The 26,564-nt window shown below is 42.2% G+C and overlaps 2 long non-coding RNA genes across 2 annotated transcripts in view; one reads left to right on the top strand and one right to left on the bottom strand.

Annotated features, from left to right (window-relative positions):
- LOC127471699 (uncharacterized) overlaps positions 1–26,564 on the top strand; it is a 108,944-nt gene that overhangs the window by 49,618 nt on the left and 32,762 nt on the right. The window lies entirely within an intron of this gene.
- LOC127471694 (uncharacterized) lies at positions 11,024–25,213 on the bottom strand. The gene is made up of 3 exons (XR_007904739.1): positions 25,015–25,213; positions 24,457–24,655; positions 11,024–11,194 (listed from the first exon to the last, which is right to left on the bottom strand). It is a non-coding gene; the product is annotated as an uncharacterized LOC127471694 (long non-coding RNA).

Below are 26,564 nucleotides of genomic sequence, written 5' to 3'. Positions count from 1 at the left end.
ATATTACAGCAGTGAGGCTGTAATCTGCTGGGGACTTTATGGCAGTTAATTTTCACTTCTACTTTTGGACTATTGGTACTGAGGCTTTGATCAGATATATTTTCTTATTGTGTTTAGCAAGTTACTTGGGATTTTCTAAACTCCTTAAAGCACATAATAACAAATCCCTCATCACCTGAGGTTGTGTAGGCACTGCTGCCTCCTGTGCCTCCATTACTGGAAGTGTTAACACATCTTCCCCTTTAGAATGTCGGGGAGAAACAATCCCCTTGGCTACTTTTTTTTTTCCTTTAACAACATGCTTTGAGTCTGTGTGTTGCTCATCCTGCCTCTAATTTTCACTGTTAAGAGGAATAAAAAGGCTTGGACCAATGCTGTGCATGTGTAGGCTTTCTGCAGTACACTCACTATCGTAAAGTTTCCTTGCAGAGCTGTTAACAAAAGTATTCCCCTGGGTGTATTTCTCCCTTGCATCAGCAGCTATTCCTTGCTTTGGTTTACCCTTTAACATGAAAGTTTTTGTGTTGCTTTTTCTTCTGGAAGAAGAAAACGATTTTCCTATTGTGAAAATTGTGTCCTCTCTGGCTCTACAGAGCTGTGTCCCACCCAGGTGGGAGCTGACAATCCCTGCTCCCTTGCTGGCATGTGATATAAATAGATTCTGAAAAGGTGAGGCAGGTTCAGCAGCTGGAGATAAGGACAGTGAAGGGAATTCAGCCAGGATGAAATGATGATGTTATATGGCTGAGAATTTCTTGCTGAAGCAAATATTGGCTGTGAGATGGTGGGAGTTGACAAGTATTGCATGACATCTCTTACAGGAAAGATTTTCTAAAGATCTGTGGACAGATTTGACTTTACTTTTCACCACCTATTTAAGTAAAAAACATTTGAAATTGGAGAAAGGGAATAATCATTCTGAGAATTTTTCCCCCCTGAATACTGTTGATGAACTGTTATATTAATTTCACTGGAAAGAGAAGCAAGTAATTGGTTTGGGCAGGTTTACAGGTTTAATGCTATTTTCTGGTTCTTGCCTTGTGTAGTCTTAAATTAGCATTTAGTTTTATATTAATATGTGACAATTCTGTCTCAATTACTTTGCACTGAAAATATGGTGTCTATGAACAGAATGGAAGGATAAAATAGAGGTGCACCTGATCATTTCAGAAGACTAGTACTATAAGTGAACATGTATGTGTTGCCTTTCATTTCAGATCCATTGAGGGACATAAATACTTCCACACAGATCTGATTTTCCATTTAGCACAGCAGCCTGTGCCCAGAAGAGGATGCCTAGGGAAAGAATACATGGAACAAAGCAAATATACTCTAGTCTTCTGCCTATTGCAAATACTCTCAGCATTCAACAGTTAAAGATTTTTTTGTTTTTTTACTCCCTGGGAATGCAGAGATTCCTTAATATATCTGAATGAATCTGACAGATTAAATCATGCTTTATTTCCCTGTAAAATGATTATGCTGGGGAGTGAACTGTCCAACTAGAAAATGGGCTCTGAGAAGGGATATTAGAAGTTGCAAGGTTCTCGGTCGAAGCTGGGGGAAGCAAATTAGTGTTTTAGCAGGTGGGGATGACAGATAAACAATAGCTGAGGTCTTTGGGAAATGAAAGAAGTTAGAAACATCTGTTAAGGGACTGAATAGCTAAGTGACTGTAATAAATAATGTGCCACTTGCCTGTTCAGATTTAGTGTAGACCTCAAAAATGTGTTTTCTGTGTTCATGACTGTCAGAGAGCTGATAATGCTACTGGACTCACTGTCATGTATAGTTGTGCTGAATATTCATTTTTTTTGTGTATGAATGAATTTTCTACTTTGTTGGAATGATGGATTATGCTCAGTACAGATGGGACTGGTGCTGGGCATGGTCTCCTCTCATTAGCTCAGTGAGGAAATTCCCCTTGATTTCACTGGAAGCATGCTTATGCCAGTGCTGGAGTGCCTCTGAAAGCTGATTTTGGCCTGTGGCCACTTGCAGGGCAAAGGTGGATTTTTGTGCCAAAGCAGCAACATGTTAAGTATTTGTGCTGTTTGTTTGTGGATGAAAATGGGTGCAAAGATACAAACCCAATCCTTGTTAATGTCATTTTTCACCCATGACACTGGAATTTGGCACATTTCTGTTCTCCACTACAAGCACGTGGCATTGCACGGTCTGTGATGTTACTTGTGAGTGAAGTGTTAGTGACAGTAAGTTTTTCTAATTCATTAAAAACCACCAATGCTTTGTGGTATATAAAATAATGCTGTGCAGAAACTGTTCTGTCTTGAAAGCAGCACTGCCTAAAAAGAGCAGAGGAACTGAATTGCTTGGGAACTTGCTCATGGCAGTGGTGTGTGGTCTTTACCCACCTTTTGCTCTGTGTGGCTACTCTGTACTAAATCTGTACAGCTAAACCAGACAAGATCTCTAACAGAAGCTTCCCAGAACTCAGGAGTATTGATATATGTAGTTCTTGGTTTAAGGTCTTGATTTTGCTGTTTAATTGCTTAACTGTGAACGTCTGAAAATCTTAATGCAAAATTTCTAGTATCTAGAAGTGTTGATATGAGTCCCCTTTCCTGTTAGCACTGTGAAGTTAGAGTAATTGAATATTTTGCTTCAAGCATTTTGCCTTAAGTGGATGTGGTTAGACACTGTCCTCTGGCTGCAATGTCAGATGCTTGGAGAGTTTAGATGGGAACTGTTTAAGTGGCTTTTGCTACAGATCCCAAGCCCTTTCTTCCTGATGTCCACTGAGATTCCATTTTATAAGTGTCTTTACTGAATGATAGATGTTATGTTTGAGGTCTCACAGCTGAGACCAAGACTGTACAATATCTCCCCTAATTTAAATCTTTTCCAGATCTTATCAGTCTGAGGAGTACCTGGCTGAGGCTTTGCTCTGTCAAATTGTCTTTTAGGAGTGTCTGAAAAATTCAGTACAGAAAAGGACAGAAAATGAAGTTGACCTTTCTTCCTGCTCCTCTTCCCATTCTGCTTTATTGAGAGAGAGGTATGTGACCCAGCACTATCTGGGTCTATCTAGACAATTGTGTAGAAGGATGTGAATTCTCTTTCCTCTGTACATTCTACTTTCAGCCAAGGGACTCTTTTTTTGGAGGGTGGTGGTGTCAGACGAACCTCAGTATGGTGGGTATTCTGGAAGGGACAGCCACCTCATCTGGGTGGTAGGTTGACTGTTTTTTTTTTTTTTTTAATGTACTTCTAGAAGTCTGCCCATGCTGATTCTGCACTTGATTTTGTTCACAAACATTTGAGTCATCTGGTATTTAATGTGATCCTGAGTGACAGAGCTACCAAATTCTCACAACTTGGAGTTGACTCCAAGTTGAATGAAGAACTGTGTTTTCTTCACCAATGATAAAACTTGGTTTCCTGTGGGAGACCAAATATCTTTGCAGAGCTCACTTTGGACTTCCCAGTATGTCAGGTGTTTCTGCAGCAATACATAAAATGAAGGGATATATCCATAGGTTGCTTAAGTTATTCTGTAAGTTGCTTTTAGATGGAGAAAATAGTTGATGGAATATGGGACATACCGAGTTGGTAAAAAACCAAAAGCCCATATCTCTCTTTTCCAACCTTTTGCATTCCAGATACCTGAGCATGGGCTGAATAGATGAATCCCAGAGCTTATGACTCAACACCATCATTTAAGCTCATAGAAGCACATTCCAAAAATACTCTGAAAAATAAAGCTGTTCAGCTGGGCTTTTCTAGCAGTAGAAAACGAGGCTTCCTGTGATATAGCACTAGGCATTGTGTAGTGATTTAGTAAGCATTTTAAGAATCCATTTATTCAGGGCTAGAGTTAGACATTTCTGTCCGGAGCAGTATCGTGTTTTGTTGAATCCAGGCACTGCTGACAGCAGGGGGTACTTAGACACTGCAAGACTAATTCAGTGGTTTTATGCTAACAGTAAATATTTTTGCTTTAATGTTCATAGAGAAACTGCTATACATGTATGTTGCAAATTCTAGTGATAATTTTTTATTAATTACCTGTTCAGTGGTGATATGTCTCCCAGTTTACCTGGAGCCTTTTACAAGCTTACTGTCATCTGTGAAACTCTTCTGTCTGAGCTGATTGTCTCCTGCCAGTTGTGGTGCTTCAGTGAATCACTCTGCTGAGGAGGTTGCCCCACACCTCTGCATCTTAGCAAATTGCCTTCTGAGCCCTGGCACTGAAATGCAATTGGTTATGCTTCATTATCTCATTCAATAGAAATTCAGTCTCCTGAAGACTGCAATTAAGTTTCCTCTTTGTCTGAAAGGCACAGAATTTAACTGCAATCTTGTTGGCTTTCCCTGAAGCAGGGAAAGGAGGAGAAGGCAGAAAAACACCAAACCAGAGACAGCACACTTTGACAGACTGTTTTTTATTTGGTAACTTGCTTTCCTCTGTGTGGCTTTGACCTGATATTTGTGGTTTTTTGATCCACAGCTGGGCATGCTGGGGGTGAGCCAGCTTGCCCAACAGGGAGGGAGGCACTGGGCTGGCAGGAACAGCCCAGCCTGGAGCCAGGAGGCTTTGGGGACTTTAGTCTGTTGTGTTACCTTGAACACCTGATGCTTTGGCCCACGATTCTTGCTGCTCATACCACCTGCAAACTCTCTTTGGCAAGCAGACCCCTTGTGTTTATGGTGCTTTAACTGTAGTAGAGGAGCTATACAGGTGTTGTGTTCTCTGTTGAGTAAGGAGAAAGTACAACAGTAGCTTGGGCAGTAGTAATGGGAGGCATTTACTATTGCCCAAATGGAGGGTATATGGATTTTTTACAATAGAGGAATTTGTGTTCTAATATCCAGAATCTTTCCTTTTCTTGTCTTAAGGTGAGCTAAATGCATCTAGCCTTAATTTCCCATGCTTGAACTCTTGAAACAAGGGCCGTGCCTAGTAGTGGAAGGTATGGCTCAGCAACAGGAATATTTGGCCAATCCTTTTTTTTCTTTGAATTGTGGAAGGCAGAACAGGACATGCCTCAAATTCTGTGCAAAGTCAGTGCTTGCTATTCTGCAAAAGTCAAAACCCCAGATCTCTGAGTCTTAACTCTTCCTGGTTCCAACCACTATCCTTCCTAGTTCTTCCCTTTTCAGGTCTGTCTCATTCTGTTCCCAGGCCTGCTGAGTTATTCCATGCCACTCTTGTGAACTCAGTGGATTTTTTTGAGGTGATGACTATTTTTTTCCCTCCTTTTCATAGTGCTGTCAGACTACCCTGCAGCAAAATGCATTTCAGGTATGAGCTCTCACCAGTCCCTCTAGGAATAAGTCACTGCTTCACTTCTCCTCTGTAAAAGCAATATCTTCCTCAATCTCATGGGATACAGGAATAGAGAGTTGACTTGTATGAGATGTTGGGACTCTGTAGATACAAGGCTGTCCAGGTTTTTAGGAGAGCTGTAGATGTTATTGTCCAAGGCACTGCTTTTTCCTACTGTTTTTTTTTTTCTTCTGTAGGATAGTCCTGTAAAAATAATTCATTAGTCTACTGCTTTGGCAGAGAAAAACACTTGTTTAGAGAAGAAAACGGTATTAAGAACATACCCCCTACTTAGGCACTGTGGCTACTAACTTCTACTGGATGAAGAGGAATAGTAGCTTGTATTTCCCAGTTGTGAGAATTTTTCCAGGCTATTTTTTAAGTTCAGGCAATTCTACTGAGATGTAATATGATGTGCTGGCTTTACTGTCCTTAAACAACCTCTCCAAATCCCACTGAACAACAAACATATTGGTGTTTCTCCCTGTTTTCCATGACTGAGGAGTGAAGGTGGAGCTCTTGGAAGCTCTGGGCATGCTTTCCTTCACATTCTCCCCACCTTCATGTGGGCTCAGCTGTAATACTCAGTCTTGATTTGGGATGGAGTAATCCTGGCTATACATACAAATTGTGTGTGGTTTCCTAGAGGAGCTGGGGGAGCCCTTCCACCAAACCTCGGAGCCCCAAGTGTACAGTGAGCCCCAGCCACCCATTGCTGTGAGTCTGAATGGTCTGGACTTTTCTGCAGTCTGTCCTTATTACCTGACCCTCTCACAGATGACAATCTTAATACAGAGAGAGCTTCTGAAGTGCTCAACTCCTTCCTTTGAGTTGACTTGAAAGGGAGATAGATGTCTGTGTAATGCAAGATTATGTGCTGAGATGACTTGTTCAGTGCTTTCAGAAATCTGTGTTGGAGCAGGGCATGGAGCAAGTCCTGACTGGTGTCACAGTGGATCATCCTCCCCTCCACAGAGCCTGTTCAGTCATGCAGGCTGTCTCTGGCCCTTGATGAGCTATTTTCTATGTCGACTTTGCTTGTCCTTGCAGAGCCTTTTTTTGACTGTCTGGTAATAAAGTTTTTGCTACTGCTTGCCCTCTGTCCTGCTTAAATTGCTGATGCATCAGGCTGATGGAAGGGGGTTGGAAAGCTCTTTTGTCTCACTGTATTATGATGTGCTGTAGAACAGACTGCTTCAGATGTGGGTGGCAGAGTGTACACAGGTATTCTTGAATGCAAAGCTCAACCTTTTAACGTCCCCATTCTGGAGAGCCACATCGAAGGGATTTCACTTTTAAGATGTGAGCGATAACTTGGGACACCTCCTCATAGCATTTACCTTGCTCTGCTATTAGAGTCCTCTGGATGTTTCTGTTGTTGACAGCATGCCCGTGGCACTCATCACCTGTCTGCCTTCATTAACATGTCTTTTATTTCTTTTTCTAGAGTGCCAGTAAAGATTGCAAAATTACAGGCTGCTTTTTGGCACATTTCTTGCCTTACCCCCAGTGTGCTCTTCCTCGACAGATTGGGGCTTTATCTTGTGATACTATCCTTTTTTTAATAATGTTACAGGCAACTGTCAGTAATCTTATGTCCCAGCTGTTCTTGGTTTAGAGAGTAAAATTTGAGACATTGTGCAGAAATCAAATATATTCCAGCTGCTTCTGTGATAATAAACAAGTACTTTGGTGACTAGCAGAACTAATGAAACTCATTTCCTATGGCTTTGTGTCTTATGGTTGATTGCCTTTTTAACTAAATTATTCTAAAGCTACAGTAGTGAGGTAGAGCTTTATAAGACATCAGAAAATTCTCAAAAAGTGGGAATGAGTTGGAGAGTATTTTGGCCATGGGAAGAGATTTAACTGAGTTTATAACTAAGAGTGAACTCTGGAGGATTCATAGTAGTATAAAAATGTGAATAAGAGATAGAATTTCTCATGTCTGATAAAGTTTTTGAGAGATGCTTTTTCTGCAGTTAGGGCACTCAAAGAAGTGTTTTCCCCTGAAGGTTTTTTGGTTAATAAAGGCTGAGCTCATACTGATGTCTTCTTACAGTCTTTATTCACCATAACATCTTTTTTAACACTTTTTTTTTTTCCTCTAGCAGATTATTTTCCATGAAATTTGAGGGATATGGTAAACTTGAAGACCCCTGTCAAGGTCGATTGCCATCAAAAAGTAGGTTTGTGTGTGATTTTGGCAGAAGGACAAACATGCACAAAGATTGCACTCTCACATGGAACTCCAAACCAGCCTGCCATCATTTAGAGGGAGGTTATGTGGTCTTTGCAGTCAATTAAGGGCAATTCCAAAGGAGGCATTTCTTGGGGAGTGTCTCAAGGGACTCAAGGTCAGTCTGCCCAGACACCCAGCTTGTCTCAGGCTTTGCTGTTGCTTTTCCCCTTTGCTGCTCATCTTTCCAGACTTGTGCTTGAGTGTCCTTATTCCTTGAACAGTCCTTCTGTTTCAACACTTTCACTTACACTGTAAGCTTTCATGGTTGTGCTGCTTGTGAAGCTGAAAAGTAGTTGGAAAGACAGTGGACTTATGACTGAAAGAAGTGGAACTTTGTGAACTGACAGTCAGTGTAAAACTTGCCATTTTTGTTATGAGGAAGAGCTTTGATTTGCTGAAATATTGGAGCATTAATTGAACACTGTTTATCCTATCCTGTCTAAAATGAAGGCTGCAAATTAGTGTTTAATTGTGTGTAGTGGGTTTTTTTCCTCCACTAGCCATTAGTATATTTGCTGAATATTTCATACTTCATGCCCATTTCCCACATACCTTTTTCTTCATTGGCTTCTCAGTGATACCTGTCAGCAGTCACTTCTGTGAAGAGTTTGCTAGCTGAGCTGCTGTGGGTGATGAAAAGCATATTGGTTTTGGTTCAAGAGCGGCTAAGAAATAGAAAAATAAATCTGAAAATATGGATGTAAAACATCTCAAAATCCTAGCTGCCCCAAGGAGTGAAATGCTCTGAAATCCCAGGAAGAGGTAAAGTGCAGCACACAGTGTATGAGGATGTCTTCTTTAGCAGCAGGCAAGCCAGTGGTCAGGGATGCTGGCTCTGTTTTATTCCCTCCAGCAATCTGTGTTTTGGTTTTTTTTTTTTTTTCTCTTCCTCATATGGAAAGCATTGGTATTGGCTCTGACTCTTCCCTCAGGTGTGAAGTGTTGTATAAACATCTCGGTTTGCCTGTCTAATGCCTTCTGAAAGAATTCTGGGCTCCCTGGCAGACGTACTTTGGCAGTCTAGCGCTATATTTATTCAAGATAAAGAAATTGTTTCTTGCAGTGACCAGTGAAAATACTTTTTTTCCCCCCTCTCTGAATTATCATTGCTTTGTGCTTAGCCAGGTGACAACAGTACTCTTCACATAGTTAAAATTACAGACTGATGTGATCTGTTTCCCATATTGAATCAAATGATAGACAGTTTGGGGGAGACAGCAGGTAGTCTGTCTCTGACATTTCTAACAGGATTCTGGCTGTTTTTTGAGGTTATAAGAAGTAAAACTCATACATGTATTTAGAAGTGGCTGATAGACATGCCTTGTGGTGTCTCTAGGCTCTAAGTTTAACCTGAAAGTACACAGAGTAAGTCTCCCCTAAATAGCCAGAACTATGAAGAGATTTAAACATCGAAGTGCTGCATTTACACACTCACCTCCAGAATTTAGTCCTTTAAAATCCCTGCCCAACTCCTGCCTAACTATGGAGGGATCAATGTTTCCTTGGCTGAAGAAACTCCTTTGGCTCCTAGTTTCTACTTTTCTACTGGCAGGGCCAGCAGTTCTGAGGTCTGGACGGGTCTGCACAGTCAGGAACCAAACTTGCACATTAGTGCCTGACAGTCCATCCCAATCCAGCTTGTGTACGAAGCTCAGGTTTTCCCCCCCTTGCTCATGCAGCACCCTGTGCAGGAATGCTCCCTGTGTCCCCCTGTCCCAGTGAATAGCAAATTATTGCACGGGAAGTGGGACAACTCTGGGGCCTGGGAATTGAGTGAGTGTTACATTGGCACTGCCACCACAACTGCCCTGGGCCTGCACACAGCTTGGTTTGGAGCAGTTATTTAGTACCTTAGGTCACAGTAAGCAATCTGCTTTGGAACAAGAGGAACTCGCTCTTTAGAAAGTTTGTTATTCTTAACTCTTTTCTCCCCACCACCTCTCTTTTGTCTTCCTGGCAGTTTTCCAGCCCCTCTCTTAAGCTGCCTTGCCCTGTGCTTAACTCAGCCTGTCTGTGTACCTGTGTAAACCCCACTGTGCTGTTTTTTTTTTTTTTTTTTTTTTTTTTTTTTACAGTTGCCACCTCTGTGGCTTCCAGAGGAAATCACCTGCTGAGAACTTGCTTATGGCAAGTTCACACCTGCCATAATGGCTGTGATCCTCCCATAACTCTAACTTCCATGGGGATCTCTTCAAATGTTTAGGATGTAATTACTCTTCTCTAGACTTGCAACCCCCCAGCCTCTTTTGAGGCACATAGTTGCTGTTGTGTAGGGTAAAGAACATCCTTTACTTCTTGAGATGCTTTGGAGAGACTCTTTCTTGCTTGTCATTAATGTTTGCTTACTCTTCTTACTCCTTTTCTGCCAAGTCTTACTTGCCTGGATTCCATGGGTGTCCAGAAGATTGCATTCAATTGAAGACAAAATAACATGCTTTTTTTGGTAGTAAATTCCCAATGGCTTTTTAGGCTTCAGAAACACCTGGACAATTTAACCACCTTCCTCTCTCATTAGCCATATCCCCAAAATATCAGAGTGCTGGGAATCCCTGTGTAATTAACCTGAAAGTAAGGTGCTTAACAAGGGTAGAAAATTAATGGTGGCAAACCAGTGGATGACAGAAAAGGAACTGTAATAGTTTTAGTTCCTTTGTGTCCAAAGTCTCACAAGCATTGTGGGATTGTTTTCCCTGTGATGTCCTGAACTTACTCAGGTGAGCACAGCGCTGGGTGACTCTGGTCACTTCAGAGGTGGGGACTTGACCCAACCCTAACTGTGTGTGTATATCAGTATTTTCACACTTGTGTTCAATGCACTCCTTCCACATACACCAATTGAGATCAGTGTGGAGCTTCTGTCTGCTCAAGTGTAAGAACATGATTAAGATCAGTCTTAATGTTCAAGATCCTGGAATAACCTCAAGAGAGGCTTGGCAAAGCAGATGGTGTACTGCTCTCCTGGACCATACTGGCAGTTCTTGGGAGCTCATATAGGTTTTAAAAGGACTTCTTTGTCCTTTAGGCAATCACGAAATTAACTGAAACAAAAACAGCTAATATATTTTATAGAACTCTCTCAGATGGTTGGTTTGTTCAGTCTTTGGAGAAAAAGCAGAGTTGTGAGGGGTGCTTGGTCACCCTTTATAGTGCTCAGTCATGAATGATGAAGCTTTTGGTAAGCTGGGAGTGGGGCCACAACTGATACTGAGAAACTGTTACCATGGAACAGAACAGACATGTTAAGTTTTGATTTATTCGTGACTTAGGGGAAAAAATAAATTGATGTTTGCCAAAAGGAAAGAAAGAATCAATAGGGAAAGACATTTGCTTTTCAGGACTTGTGAGAGGGTATTAAAACATGGATTAAAAAAATAAAATTAAAAGCTATAAAAATGTCTTGGCAGTGTAATTTTAATCTTAAAATTGGCAAAGCATACAAGTGGATTATAATGTTTTGCAATAATGGAGAATTGATTGATGACTTGGGCTTTGAGTGGCTTTTTGATGTAAAGCATGGAGAATGGGGTAAATACGTTTTAGAGTGACAGCTCATTACTATCCTTCCTTCTTTGTGTTTTACCTCCATGGGATGTTTTTCTCCAAGGTGGGAAGACAGGTCAGTGTTAGGCAGAGAGATAGAAGTCCATCAAAAGAATTAAAGCCTAGGGAGAGACAGAGAGAAAGGTTTATGTGATGTTGGAAGAGACCCAGCAGAGCAGAAGAAAAGAAAAAGATGAATAAAGGAGCCTGTTCCAGAGATGTGCATAGTATGAAAAGTATCCTAGGTGGCAAACTTATCAATTTAATTTTCACATGCTAGAAGGTGGTCTACAGTTAGATAGGTTTTTCCACGTTCTTCAGAGCCCTAAGAAGTCTTTCTTCATTCCTGGAACCATCTCCCCTCAAGGAGAACAAGTGAAAAAATCTCTTTTTAGAAGCTTTGCACCTTTTTCCAAATTGTCACCACAGGGCTGTGCCTTACAAAGGTCTGGGCATGCTGTTCTTTAATATCCCTGTGCCTGCTGCTCTGGATTAGCTTCTTTTCTCCAGCATTTTCCCTGCTCATCAGCAGGTTTAGTACTTAAGAACCCCGTTGTTATTACTCTATTGATGCACTTTCTTTTGAAGGCTGTAATTTCCAAGAATTAAATTGATTTATCCCTGTGTTCTTGATAAGGCTGTGGGAGCACCTGATTATGGGAAACAGATCACATCCATCCCCTCCACATGTCTCTGAGAAATGCAGCATGAAATCTTATCAGTTGTCTTGCAAGATTTCTGGCTGCTTTCAGCTTCCCCAGGCACAAGAGCATGGAAATGCTCTTGTGAGCTTCGTGGATGTTCCCCCAGTGTTTCCTACTGTGAAGTGAGAAGGAATGGGCAGTAATCCGTCTGGGCTGTAGGAAGAAGGCCTTAATGGGAGCCACTTCTCAAAGGCCCTGTTAGAGCAGATGGATGTGATAGCCCTTCCTGCTTCAGCCTCAATGGATGAGGTGATTTCATCCCCCATGGGATGGTGGGAATGGAGGAAGCTGCTGTTCCAGGCCTGAGGACACGTCTGTGGCCAGGCTAATTCAATGAGACTGAGAGGACTGATGGCAGCAGCCTGGGGCCTGAGTTCTGCCTGCGTGGGTAAAGCTCAGAGTGTTGAGCACAGCCTGGAGGAGGTGCAGGCAGAGCTGCTCTGGGACACGGGCCTGTGGCAAAGACTGACTGAGATAGGAGGGAGCTGGTTATGCTTGTTTATAGTGTTCAGGTGAATGGGATTTTGTAGGATCTTTTTTAATTGCTATGGCACCATTCTTGCTCTGAAAAGGAAGAAACTTAGAAGACCCTGAGTTCTTATCTAAGTATCACAGTTTCTTAACCCTTTGCGTCTTGAAGATGATTTTACAGTCTAGGACTCTCGGTCTCATTTCAAACGTGTGATGGAAATCTCTGCATTGTTTGTAGTTGGGTGGGAGGGTCAGAGAAGGGGAAACTCATGGGAAATGTTTCTTTAGTGGAGCCATGAATAAAAAGAGGAAGGGGAATGGCTTCTGTTTCAATAGAGGCTGCAAACAGGACATCAGAGGCCTCTTCCTGAGGTCTAAAACCAACAACGGTCTCTCCGGAGAGGAGTGCAAGCTCTTTTATATTCTTTATCTGTGCTCCTCTGCTAACTCTGTCAGGCACTTGGGAAGGGAGATTCAGATCCTGGATGAGCTCACAAAGTATTGCTTGTGTGTCTGGTGCTATCTAAGGATTGCTACCTGTACAAGCCACTAATTAACTGCTTCTGTTCTAGGACTGAGAAACACTCAATGCATTCTTGATACCACATCTGGTTCAGAAATGTAAAATGCGAAGGGCAGGAATAAGCCCCAGTAAGAGGTACAGTCTGCCCATATGGACATCCCAGTGTTACTGGGGAAAAATGGAGCATTGTGCCTTTCTCTGACTTCCAAATATTGATGGATAATTGCCAAAAATAGGGAACCAGTGAGTCCAGAAGATCAATAAAAAGCATATGGTGAAAGTGCAAATGGAAAAGTCACATATCATAGCATTTTTATATAGTTCTAATGTTGATAATCAGAAGACCTTTAACACTGAGACTCAAATGACTTTTAGTCATTTTAATCACCTTTATTTCTAAACAATGCTCTCGTCATGAATAAGCCTTTGCTGAGGATTGGAACTGTTGAGAAGATTTTGTAATCCTTTAATTAGTCTTGATAATGAGGCCTCATTTTGGGGGAAAACTTAATGGTCTTGCTATTGAATGACCTTGATGTGGTTAAGTCGCTTGTCTATATGTGTGTGGGAAATGCAAATAATGGAGACTATTTTGGCTCCCAGCCTGTGAGCCTCAGTAAGGCACTGGATGTTACTTTAAATTTGCTTGCTTTGCAGGTCAGATTGAAGGATGCCTGAGACAAGCAATAAATTTTTTTTCCTGCTGTTGGGAGGTTGAGCCTGCTGATTAATGCACCTCTCATTTTTTTTTTTTCCCAAATGCTTGAATTCACTCTCCCTTTGAATTTTCTTTGTGGTGCTAGAGGCTTCCAAGATTTTTTTTCCTTGGTAAATGCCACATGAGGACTATGACTCATCGAGGTCTGATAATTGAATCCAAACATGTAATTTATTTTAACTAGGGGAGCTCTGAATGTGCTACACAAAATTTCTGTAACATGTTGCTCTTGAAAGCAAGATTGCAGTTGAAACAGGAAGGGCAATTGTTAATGTTTGATGCCCTACTTCACTGGGCAAATGCTAAATTAAATTGTATGTATAACTGCATGTATTGATATTTGTAATATATAGGTGTGTTTTCTTTCACCTTAAGCTTATTTTTGTGTGTATGATTTTTCTCTTAGACTTAAGATCCCAACTGTAGTTTATTTTAGCATTTTTTCCATATTACTTCTTTGTTTTCAGTCCTAAACTGGCTCTTATGCGAATTGCGTTTTCAAACTTAATGGAGACCCAGGCCAAGGCATACAGCAGTGATGACTGGAACAGGCTTGAATTGTAGAGAAAGCTGTTTATTGCATCCTGGGGATGGTCTAATTTGTGAGAAGAGAGAGCAAGCTGCAATTTCACTGGGACAGCAGCCTGGGAACACAGTATAGGAGGCACTGGAAAATACCAGGTTTCTATATCTGGTCTTGCTATTTGCTGGATGGTGCATGAGTCACTTTATTCTTCTGGATCTGTTTCCTCATCTCTAAACAGGGGATGATGCAAACTTCTGTTTGAAGCTTGGTGATCTACTGATGGAAGCCTTTCTTCTAGAAAAGCTACTATTGCTGTCCAGGTGCTGTTAATTAGGCATTGCAGTGAAAGTGGTAGTGAGGAAAACATGGATGACCTCTTAAAACTGAGCAAAACTGGTAGCAATATGGGACAAAGAAGGATGGAAAATAGGAGGGAAGCAGCTGGAACTATCCAGATTGTATCTATGTTCTTCTGTTTAAAGGGAGCATTGCCAGTTGTGGCACAGCCCCAGTCATTACAGAGCTAGTGAGCCTTTGCTAATTGGTCCCAGCTAAGGACAGTCATGTCCCTACTCTGTGTTTTGCTTGACTTGAAACTGGCTTTGCACTTGTACTTTATGGCACTGGAAGACCAGAACAACCAGCTGGGAGTCATGGCTGAAACTGCTGCTTAAGGGACCATTGAGGAGACAGATGAGCATGAACCCACCTGTATGTCACTTTTCTTGTTTGCCAAATAGATATTAGGCCTGCTTGTGAGAACACCTTGTGCTTCAGGTTGTTATCTATAGGAAGAATGTTTCCATGTGTTTTGGTGGAGCTCAGTTCAGGAGGCCTGGAGCTATGCCTAGGTGGAGGGTTTTGCTGATTCCAAGCAGTGTAGTGCTGAATAAGGATGGCTTCTGACTGATGGGTTCTGGGATTACACATGATTTATTCTTGACCTCTCTCAAAGGGAGCTTTTGGAGTAGTATTAGCACTTGTGAAGAGTGAAATGGGCTTGGGGCAAAGGCCAAGGTAGGGGATGTACAGGGTCGATCCCTTGCTCTGGTGCCTGGTGAGGCCTTGAATGTGTCTTCTGTGTTCTCAGTGCCTTCAAGTTTGAAACTGGATTAGGGTTTAAACTGAAGCCAGCAGAGCACTGAGCATCCAGCTGATGCACTGAGAACTTTGATTGTTACATCTTATGTGTTTGCTCTGTTTAACTGGGGATCTGCTGTGTCTGTGCCAGAAGTGGCCCTGTATTCTGGCCATGGTGTGAATCCCTAAGCCACTGGTGGTGCCTTCTCTCCATGTGAACGGGTGTGCAGGTGCACATGGGTGTGGAATTGTGTGATGTGTCCTGTCTCGAGTGCCTCCCTTACCTGAGCCTTCACCACAACTGACAGCGTTTCCAAGTACACAGTGTCACACACCACCCTGGAAGCTGGGGGGCAGTGTAGTGTTAAATCTTGCCTGTTAAGATGACTCTAAGTCCAGTTTCTTTAAACAGAAGGTACTTTTCTGCCCCACTGAAGCATGGCTGACACAGCGTTCAGCTGGTAGCATACAGAGATGCTTTGCTGCAGGACAGATGTAGCTGGGAAGCTGTGATAAAATGTGGGTTAAAAAAAGTAAAATTGTGTCCAGGTTGCATATTTTTCTAAAAATTTTTTTAGAAGTACATGATCTCTGCTTCTCTGTGTACTTGCCTACTTCCTGGCTGCAGATGATTGCTAATTAAACTTCTGCCATTATTTGAGCAGCACTTGTGTTGATAGGCAGCAGAGGAATGTACAGTCATGAAGAATGTAACACTGAATTTCACCAGCTGGGAATTGGTACCCTTTCTTGTGCATTCCCTCTTCCCAATCTTTCTTGAAGGAGAAGAAATAAAGAAGGAAAAAAAAAGAAACTTATGGAATGATCAACCAAACTAGAACATATGTCAGGGACTGCACATGTGCCATGTGTCTGTTCTCACAGCATCTCTTATTGATGTGCACTGTTACATGCTCAGTCCACTGCCTTTGAACTTGTGCAACAGAGCAATGATAATAAAAATATTTTTAGTTAGTGCTATTTTAGTGCATCATATATTTGATTCTGCTGCAGCCTGTTTTCCTCACATTCTAAATACTGAAAAGTAAAAATGAATCTTTTTGTGTCCATAAATTATGGTGCTTAAAGATTCAAATTTTGGTCCCTGCATATCCATAGCCTTAGATTTATGAACTCATAAAACACTCACTGTGTTTCTTTGTGATTTGTATCTGACTCTGCTTTTTTCAGATATAATGCACAAATGGAGTACACTGCTCCCAGATGACATCAGGTCTCTAGAAACCTATAAAATCATTCTTGTGTTTAACTGACTTTACACTATTGCTGTATAAAATTAGAATTTTATGAAGATGAATAGGAAACTTGCAGATTACATAAGACCTGCTCTGGAGCTGCAGTGCAAGCTGTTTACAACAGAAATGCAAACAGCTTGACAGTCTTGAGCCTTCCAGTCTGCTCTTTGCCCCATGGATTGTCATGATGGTTCATTTACACTGACAATTGTACCTACCACTGATAAAGAGGTGGGAGTCTGGATTTGAGGGGAAGTATTTGAATATCAACAATATTGTATTTATAAAAATTGTCCCTTGGGGGCAGAGCTTTGCTGCAGATGAGCAAAACCCAGTTTACTTCTTGTAATCCATTACTGTTAATTTGTTGTTCTCTTTAGAGCCTTCAGCTGACCATGTGAGAAATTATTTATCTTGCTGGTGTACAGAGCCCTCTGAACTCCAAAATGTCAAATGGAGCAGTGGAATGGAAGGGGAGGGGGATCCACTCCAACCTTGCTTTTTGAAGTCAGCAGCTCAGCCTTGGCATCTGAAGGGCAGCTATGGAGGTACTGCCTCCTGTCCATCTCAGTGAAGGAGAAATAATCTGTTAAAGTGAAACCATGACAAGATGTTCAGAATCTCTCTGAGCTCATTAGACAGCAGGGCAGCAGATCCCTGATGAGGCTGATCACAGTGGAAGGCTCAGTTGCAGGTCAGGGAGCTCAGTCTGCAAGGAAGTAGGATGGGAGAGCTGGAGGAAGGGATCATGTAGCACTGCAAATAGCCTGGTCACAGTAACTGCTGCAGGAAAGGGAATTCAGGATGCAAGAGATGGGAATGAGAAACACAAGTTATTTAAAAATCAAGGAGACCTGTACTGGATGTATTGTTGGATGTCTGTTCAATGAACAAGACCTGTCCTTAAAGTTGATGGCCTCCCTCAAAATGAATTCCTGTTCATCAACAGTCTGCTCAAACAAATACCCCACTTGCAGCCTGTAACCAGTTCCCATGCATCTCTGGTGGTTTGGGACTTTGGGGACATAACAGAAGAGGTAACTGTCTCTATGTGGATGATCATTCTCTTATACACCCTGTCCACATGGAAAATAATTTGGATAAAGCTAATTGCTCTGTCTAGCCCAGCTTTAGTCTATGCAGAGAGCTCTACAGGACAGTGATCCTGATGCTACTTTTCCAGTCTCTTTTGCATCTCCATTCCAGCAGCTTACTCCTTGGAGCAGTGAACTGTAACCTTTCATGTTCTGCACTAAATGCCAACAGCTAAAATCTGGAAGGGAAGCTGCACACTGAGGAGAAGCTGAAAAACGTGTTAGATGGCCTTGTGGTAAGGAATAAGTTGGGTATGTGCCACAGCCCTGCTGTGCTTGTGGGTGTTAGTTCAGACTGTTAGTGGTGAAGGTAGTCCAGGTTTGCTGGGTTAGTAAAAAAACGTAGTGCTGGATGAGTCTGATATGCAGTGGAGGGTGTAAGTGGAGCACAAAATGGCCACTAAAAGCTATAGGAGAACCAGAGTAGCTGTGATTTTGTTTGGAAAAGAAATGATTGGCAACAACCAGTTATAGTCTTTTCTCTGTCCCTTCAGAATGTCCCCTAGGAGGTACACTTAGCTTCAACTGTGGCTGGAATCCACATATTTGCCTTGGCTGGAGTAGTGTTAGAACCTCTCAGATTTTTGGGATTGTGTCTGTAAAGTTTCCATTTCAAGAATTCTGATGTATTTATTTCAAGAATTCCGATATGTTTCAAGCTACTCTGGAGGTGAGCAGTAACTGCAGGTTTTACAACCTGGTGCTTTCTGCATGCCTGGGAACAGCAGTACTTCCCTTTGGAAAGAGGTTCTGAAGCTTCTTTGTCTCAGTGAGCCAGGGACAGATGGGAATAGAAGCAAGATGATCTCTATCACTTCTGGTATGTTTTAAACCATGGACTATATAATGGCTTGGGACCATCTGATTGAACATCTTCTGTTGGTCCATCTGGTCTGTCCCTGCCTCATGATGGACTGAGTGACACAGTTTTTGGATCAGCCCTTGCAGTAATCTCCTTGTGCTCTGAGCATTTACAAAGCCTCTCTTTTGGTTTTGTTTTTGTTAATTTGACACAATATTCAGTGTACCTTTTTTTGCTATAGTCTGTATTCTGAATTTCCTCTGCTTCAATTTTAAGCCTGTTTGCGATAGGCTGATGGCTAAACTGATCACTACAGATTTTTTTTTCTTATATTTAGTGGTACTGTACCTGTGATGGGACTACTATTTTGTAGCTACCTAATTATTATGAAGTAAGAAATCTGTTTCACATTTTAAGAGAAAGGGTGGAAATTCATAGTGGCTTCTTTTTCTCTGAAGCAAATGTTTTGCCATTCAGAATTTAGTGATGTTTCTGCAAGCTGGACTGCAATTTTCTCTATGTGTGAGTTCCTCTTTAAGTTCTTAAGCTTGAGAAAAGTTCTTGACTCATTTTCTTTATGTCTTGCTCTACTGTGGGTGGGAGGTTTATGGCTAGGAAGTGAAGTTTTCCAGATCAAGAAGTGGGAGGCTGCTGCAGGTGAGAAACTCTGCATGGTACATGGATTGCCCTTTCATGTTTAATTTATTGGAAAAGTGAAAACTGTATGGGAGTGGAGTTATATCCTGCTATATTTGCAGGACAGCAAATCTCTGGTGACAGCTGTTACAGTGGAGGACAATTGTATAGGTTAGGTAAACAAAAGCAAACATTATTTCAGGCCTTCTCCCTAATTCTTTAGGATAAAATGTTAGGGCTTATATTGTTATGAGAACATTGTGAATATATAAGTAAATAAAAAAAAAGTTGCAGAAACTTGGAGCTAAGGCTACTTATTGCTGAACCCTTCTCACTGATGTATGGACATAGCACAGAGATTATAAATAAAGGATGCAATGTTGTTTCACAAATAAGTTTTCTCCTTTCAGGTGCCTGTTTGCTCTAGGTGCTAAGCCAAGTCTGTAAAAGTCACTTGTATTTGTGGTGTGTAGAACGTGCTATCAATTAAACTGAACAAACCAAGCATTTGCTACCCTCTGTGAGGGTAAAGCAACTGTCTTGTGCTCTCAACCAAATTAGTTTTATAGCTTAACTGCCTTCTCCCCTGGATTGTACCTTGTAAACTGCGGAAAAGATTCGACAGAAATAAGGAGTGAGCGTTCAGTGAGGTCTATTCTTGGTACAGCAGTTCTAACTTTGACAGTCAGCAACACAGCCTTGAATCACCGGGTGTGCCCTGCTCAGAGCCTGGCTGTGAGAGCAGAGCTGCATCCCGGTGCAGGGACACAGCCTGGCACCACTGGTGGCTGCTTGCAGAGCTCTGTAGATGGTGTTTGCTCTCCCTGCCCCTTCTTGATTTCACAGGACTGATTTGGGCTGTGTAGAAGAGCTGGGTGACCTGAGAAGAGATGCCCTGTAGCTCCTCACAGGCAATTCTACATCTGAGCACATAAAACAGAGGGGAAGAGTCTTTTACTTCTGGCTGTCCATGGCAAGGCACAGTGAGGTTTTTCAACTCTGAGACTCCTCTGTTTCTGAAGAGATCTGCTCTTGGATAAGAGTACCTGAAGCACTTGTTGGTGGTACCCATTAGGTATGACCAAGCTCTTATGGACCAGTCAGTCATGTCTCCTGGTGAAGACAGAAAAAACAATGAGTATTACTAAATGCTTGGGTCAAGGTTCTGAAAGGTTGAGGGAGAACTGGAGGAGGCATTATACAATTTTAGCCTGTTCTAACTTCCCTGTGACCTCTGCTTGTGGCCAGTGTTAGGACATAGAAAGGTGGAATATTTGATCTGCCCCCATTTGGCTGCTCTCATGTTGTCATTTCAAGTGTAACTCTGAAAGTCTGAAGCCTTGTCTGCTTTGGAAAGCTGGGCATCCCGTGTTCCTTCTCGGTGCTATGTGTACTGGGCCAACAGATTTCAAAGTGGGAGCTTGTTGGCTGTTGGGGGTCTGTGCTGCTAATGATCCTAAACTGCTCCCTCACAACAGGCTTCTCTTCCAGCTGGGTTCCCAGCCCTGACCTGAACAATTTCATCACACCCTCTTTGCTCTTTGTCAGTGCACCTTGGATGGGAAGGAGTGGCAGCTGTCTGGATGGGGCTGTCTCCTGGTTTTGGCTTTTCCACAAGCATTGGCAGGAGTTTCTCCTGGACACCAGCTGCCTTGGGGTTACCTGGGCTCTCTCTGTAACTTCCTCTGCCAGTCTCAGTGCACCTGGACACGAAAAACTCACAAAGCCAATAAGGTCACGTGTGATGGACCACACAGGTCTGACCTCCTGTAACAGAGACAAGCTGTCCTTGTTACCACAAAACACACAGCTTTTCCAAACAAAAAGAATAGGGGTGTGGCTTTTTTTTTTTTTGAGAAGGGGAATGAGCAGCAAGGTCTAGCTCAGCTTTCCCCAGGGATTTGCTCTTTTTCTCTTCAATCTCTCCCACCCCCAAAAGCTTGTTGAGTGGTATTTTGTCTGAGAGGAAAAGGTGCTTGTTCAAACAATCCTGCCTCTCTGGTGTGTTGCAGGCACTGAGGGTGCTGTCACAGGCTATTCTCCTTTGCAGTCTCAGCAGCCTGAATGAGGGACATGTGCTGTTTGCAGCATTTTACCCCTTCTGCCTGCCCTGCCTGGGGGGCTGTTCATTTTATTGCCATACTGTCTTTACGTAAGGTATTGCATCAGGCAACACAAGGGATGTGGTGCTGAATTTAAACAGCTGGAGCTTGTGTTGTGTGTTTTTCAAGCAGCCTTGAAATAGCCATGGGGTTTTTTAAAGTCTTTTCAGTGTGATTCTGTCTATTCTAAGTGTTATGGCCATCACATGTTTCCAGCAGAGGCTTGTGAGTTGGTAACCAGGTTTTTCAGTGGGATATTTTACCTGTAAATGTGTTGGAGGGTTTTATCATCCCCACACACCACTGTTCTGTAGTGGGATATATTTTAGCCATTTGACGTATTCAACCAGTCTGGTCATGGTTGGCTTTGATAGATTTGCTAAATTACACTTTCTCTTTTCCTCACCCTTCACAAAAAGTTCCTGCCTTGGGTGCACCACTGCTTCAGGGGGTGTTTATTGGGTTGTTTTTCTCAGCCCTCTGGAAGGCAGCAATATTAGGGTTTGTCATGCAGGTACAGCAGCATTTTACAGATGATTTCTCAGAGCAAACTGCCTCAGTGCTAGTCTCTCTTGCAGGAGTCTTGGTGAACTACTGTCTTATGTACGTGCAGGCTTTGTGTGCATCCTTTTGTTTCTGGGGAGGAGAGGGGCTGCCAGAGCTTTACACAGATGGCTTTGCATGCAAGTCCATGGAACCACCTGTGTCCTGCCTCATCCTTTTTTAATGACTACTTCAAAATTGTCTCAAAGCTGTTGGTTAGCATGGCCTCTTGGCTGGCATTTATGCATATTTCTCTTTTATCATGTCACATTCTTTTTTTCATGATAGGCTGCTATGCTTTTTCATTTCACAGCATAAATTTATTTTAAATTTTGTTTTATAGTTGGTGGAGAGGAAGGTATGCTTTAAAATGGAATAGATCATGTTACTTTGTTGGAGTGGGTCCAGAGGAAGGCCACAGAAATGGTCAGAGGATGAAACATCTCTCCTATGAAGACAGGCTGAGATGGTTGGGGTTGCTGAGTCTGGAGAAGAGAAGGCTCAGGGGAGACCTTAGAGCAGCCTTTCAGTACTTATAAGAAAGGTGAGGCTTGTAGTGATAGGACAAGGGGTAGTTCTTTTATACTAAAAGAATTTAAATTTAGACTGGATATAAAGAAGGAATTTTTTGCAATTAGGGTAGTGAAATACTGCTAGAAGTTGCCTATGGAGGTTGCAGATGCCCCATTCCTGGAAATATTTAAGATCAGCTTGGATGGGTCTCTGAGCAACCTGATCTAGTTGATGTCCCTGCTGATTGCAGAGGGTAGGACCAGGTCCCTTCTAATCAAAACCATTCTGTGATCCTTAGGCAGATGCTTTATCTTCATACAAGAGGTTTTTTTTTAATCTGTTTATAAGCAAAATCAACCTAGAGGGTGAAAATGCATCTCTGATAAGCTGTCATTTGGAACAGTGAAGTGCCAGTGCTGCTAATATGAAAACAAGTAATTTTAAGGGTGGCTTAGTACTTGAATACAGTGAGAGGTAGAAATTAATTGGTCTGATCTGCCTGGCTACTGACCTGCAGCAGGGCATGTTTACACACATTATTTCCTGTCTTGGGGCTCTACTGCTTTCACTTGCTGGACTGCAAGAAAGGTCTTGGCACAAACTGAAGTTTGGAACTCATCTATCAACTGAGACTGTATTGAAACAGAGATGGATGTAGCCTTTTCTGCATATCCTTTTTGCTTGGAAAAAGTAAATGTGAGGATTCAGGTAGGCAGCAGGAAAGCTGATGTCTTGTTAGTGGCACAGTGCTGCCCACAGTGCAGGCTCTGGTCAGGAGCTGGTTGAAGAGGAGCAAAGATCTGTTCACCACAGGGGTAGTGAAGCCATTAGAAGTGAGAGACACACAGGGGAGTGACACAAATTCCCAGTGTCCTTCTCTCTGAAGACTGCTAGAATCACTTTCTAGCACACACACACACTTCATGTTACTGGGTTTGGTCACAAACTGTTCCATATACATTAATGCTATTTCTCCAAAGTATTATTTCGTCTATTCTAATTGATATTTGAAGACTTCTGTCCTCAGGATCAGGCTTTGTAAAAAGGTAAATTATCTGAAATGCATGTGCATGAATGTATACAGTATCTCTGAAGACTGTCCAAGTCAAGAGAGTTGATTTTGCCTCTAAGGCACAAAATGATTCAAGCTCCCCACATGCAACAAGGACCACTTTATACCCTAATCTCTGTTAAATTGTGTGGTGCTTCTTGTCCCAACAGGGCTGTTCCATGATGGTCCTTCTGTGCTTGTTCAGGTTATTTGTAGGACAGGCCCACTGTCTCCTTGGAAGTTGAACAAATAAAGCAAAACTCCTCAATACAATAAGAAAACTATTCCACCTATAGTAAAGGAGGAATATTGCTTCTATACTTGGTTGACTCAGGTTTTGAACATAGAGGAGCTTGCAGATGTGTATATTTTCATAGTATGTCATCTCATGAATCTCAGGACTTCAGCAGTACTATTTCAGCAGTACCTTCAGAGAAAGCAGTATCTGAATTAAAAAAAAATTGAGTAATTTTCAGAATTATATCAATGTAATGTATCCAACTTCCTAAAAATCTGAGGAGATCTTGGAAAAGCCTCTTCTTCTTTATATTGCCCCTCTGCAAACTAGCTATCTCTTTGCATTTTGTGAAGGATGTGAGCTCGCTAATGACTTTTCCTCTAGATATTTTTTTTTTCCAGATACCTTTTTGATTAAGACTTGACAAAAAGAAAGGCAAGCTGTGCTCCAGGACTCTCTGGGGTTTTGGTCTCAACCTCTGCAGCTGGAGCTGTTCTTCATGCAAGTAAATTAAAACTTTGTGGGAAGGACACTGAACCTTGTAGCCTGTCATACACTGGCTATAAGTCATGACTTATCTTTGTATCTTGCCTGCAGTAAACATTTATTTATAAAAGTAGCACAGCTGCAAAGGAGTCCTGTCCCTGCCAGGCAGTGATAACTGGATTATGTTGCTTATGGGATTGAGAGAGGCTGAAATTCAAATCCCTGGTTTGAATCAGTCACAGCAGAAACTTAAACAAGGGTTTCCAGAGTGTAAGCAGTGTCTGAGCCAAGTCCTGCCTTTATGCAGTTCACTGGTGTCTCCTTTCATTAGAACTTGGTGATTTCAGTGGTTAACCTGGGACCTCACTATCTTCACTCTGGAAATTTCTTTTAAACCCTTCTCTTTTCCCTTTTCCTTGCTGTGTGGGAATGCCCTGATAACCACTCTGAGGGATATATAGGCTGCCTGAATGACCTCCCCAGCTTCCTCAGTCCCCAGAGTGCCAGCAGTGGCAGTGGCCCCTTTGCCAAGTGAGAGGCTCGGGCACCTTGTCTTTTCCTGCCATGCTGGATCAAACCCAGCACCCAATGGCAGTGGGCTCTGCTCCCTGAGGAGAGCAGCACTGCATTCCCAATCCCACCTTTTCCCGGTCCAGGTCCATAGCAGCCACTTGGATGTGGTCAGTTGTCACTTTGCTTCCACATGGCTTGTGTAGCACTGAGGACACACTTGGCACCTTTGGGATTTGGGCACCTCCGTTGCAGCCAAAGTTCACTCACTCGAGTTGGCTGATTCTGGGGGTTGGGGTGGGAGAGATGAATGGATATCTGGCTTGAAATCTGCTTGGACAGAGAAATAACCATTTGACCTTTATCATGTAGCACCATTCCCACTGCCCTATTTGCCTCTGAGTAGTTTTTTGCAAGTAGAGGTAAAGAACAGAGTAAAATAGTAGTGGTGTATTTCAATAGAAGTTGGATAAATTTTGCTGGCAATAGCAGCAAATAGCAGGGTAAAATTATGTTTTTAATGCTGTATTTGGATATTCTTGTGAGACTTCCTGCCACAGATCTACTAATCACTCAAAAAACCCCCTTAAAATATTTAAATTTAAGTATGTATTTATGGATAATACAGGTTTGAGAGGTATGATGTTTCATTTTGTTAATCTAAAATGCCTTGGGGCATTCCTACTCACCATCAGCTGTCCTAGGTGAGCTGTGTATCCTTCCTAAGTCCTTGGGTTGTTCATCTGAAGGAGCCTGCCAGGCTCAATTACTCTGATCTTTACTGGGCATGTTGTGTCTTGTCTAATTCTAAAGCTATATTTTTTTTTCTAAAAGCTGTCTGTAGAGATGGTTAGAATTCCATGTCTGAAGTTCCAGGTCAGCAGCCATAAGTTAGTGGGAGATGAGGTTGCCAAGCAGAACAGGGACCAGGAACTTATCTTGAATGGTGCCAGTGGGTGACTGGATAATGAGTAACTTAAACTCAGCAGTGTGTTGAGCTGCCCTTAAGCTTGTTCTTACAGCTCAGACTGTGAGTAGCCCATGGCAGGAGCTGTTTGTTTTACGACTCAGAATTGTTTTACTAGATTAGGGTCTGAGTCTATATGACTGTGCTGAAAAGGAGTCCTAAAGTTGTAGTTAATTATGATCAGCAGAATACCTGCTGGCTGGCCAGTGTTGGAGTCACATCAGCACTGCTCAGGGTGGACAGGGAGCAGCTGATGTTGGAGAAAGGAATGTCTGGCTCAGAGCCAGGTGTGTGGTGCTGGAACCCACCCTGCTGCAGGAAGGTCTGGAGCAATGCCCCGTGTGCAGGCTGTGCTGCAGACCCTGCTTTTGGTGGGACTGCAAGTGCTGAGCAGAGGATGATTATTGCAGGGCTAGAGAGGAGACCTTATTTGGTGCTTCTGTTGGAGCCCAAACCAAGTCTGGTGTGTCCCTCCCTGTGCTGGAGCAGAGCTGTGGATAAGCTGTGGAGCTGGGCACTTCTGTTTCCCTCCCATCCCAGCGGTCAAAGAGTGGCAATACCTCTGCAATTACACTGCTGACAGCAATAAACTGACTTGTTCTGTTTGAGTAGGATTATAATAACATATTATCTCATTACAGTAGTGTTAATATTTCACAAACATCTTCAATGGGAAATTAAATTAAAAGGAAATTGTAGAAATACAGTAAGCAGTTGTCCTTGTGGGCCTCAGTAACGCTCACAGCATGAAGAGGGCTGGAGGGTCTTGTCTGTATTGAGGAGTTCCCTGCAGTGTGGAAGCTTTGCCTTTGTCTTTACACCATGACAACCCACATATAAAGCTTTCTTTAAATGCCTAGAGAAGGTGGAGAAAATACAGTAAGAAAGTTGTGTCTGAATGAGAGTGCAAAGACAACTGGTTTAGGAAAAGTTGGAAAATCACTATTCCTAAGGTCTTATGATGTAGTTAATGTTTCAAATTACTTATTTTGTTACAATAAAGGAATAAAAGTGACTAATTGTAAAAATGGTGTTTCTCAACTAGGCTGTCCTTGTAACTCATGGGAGGTGATGTCTCTACCTTGAAAAGAACTTGAAATAGTTTAGCTCTGCTAATCTCAGTGTTGTCTTTCACTTTCTGGAAGAATATAATGCATTTCTGCTTTTATTAATTTCTTGAGATGGGCAGCTTTTGTGTAAAGGGTGAGCTTGGATAAACACTCATTTTTGAGTTTGTCTGTGGAATCATCTTATATCCTGTCTGAGAGAGAA

The sequence above is a fragment of the Manacus candei genome, unplaced genomic scaffold (genome assembly GCF_025592945.1).
Source record: "Manacus candei isolate 608988 ecotype Guabito, Panama unplaced genomic scaffold, ASM2559294v1 h1tg000003l, whole genome shotgun sequence".
NCBI lineage: Eukaryota > Metazoa > Chordata > Aves > Passeriformes > Pipridae > Manacus > Manacus candei.
The sequence above is the reverse complement of the archived record's forward strand: the minus strand, read 5'-3'. Positions and strand labels throughout refer to the sequence as shown.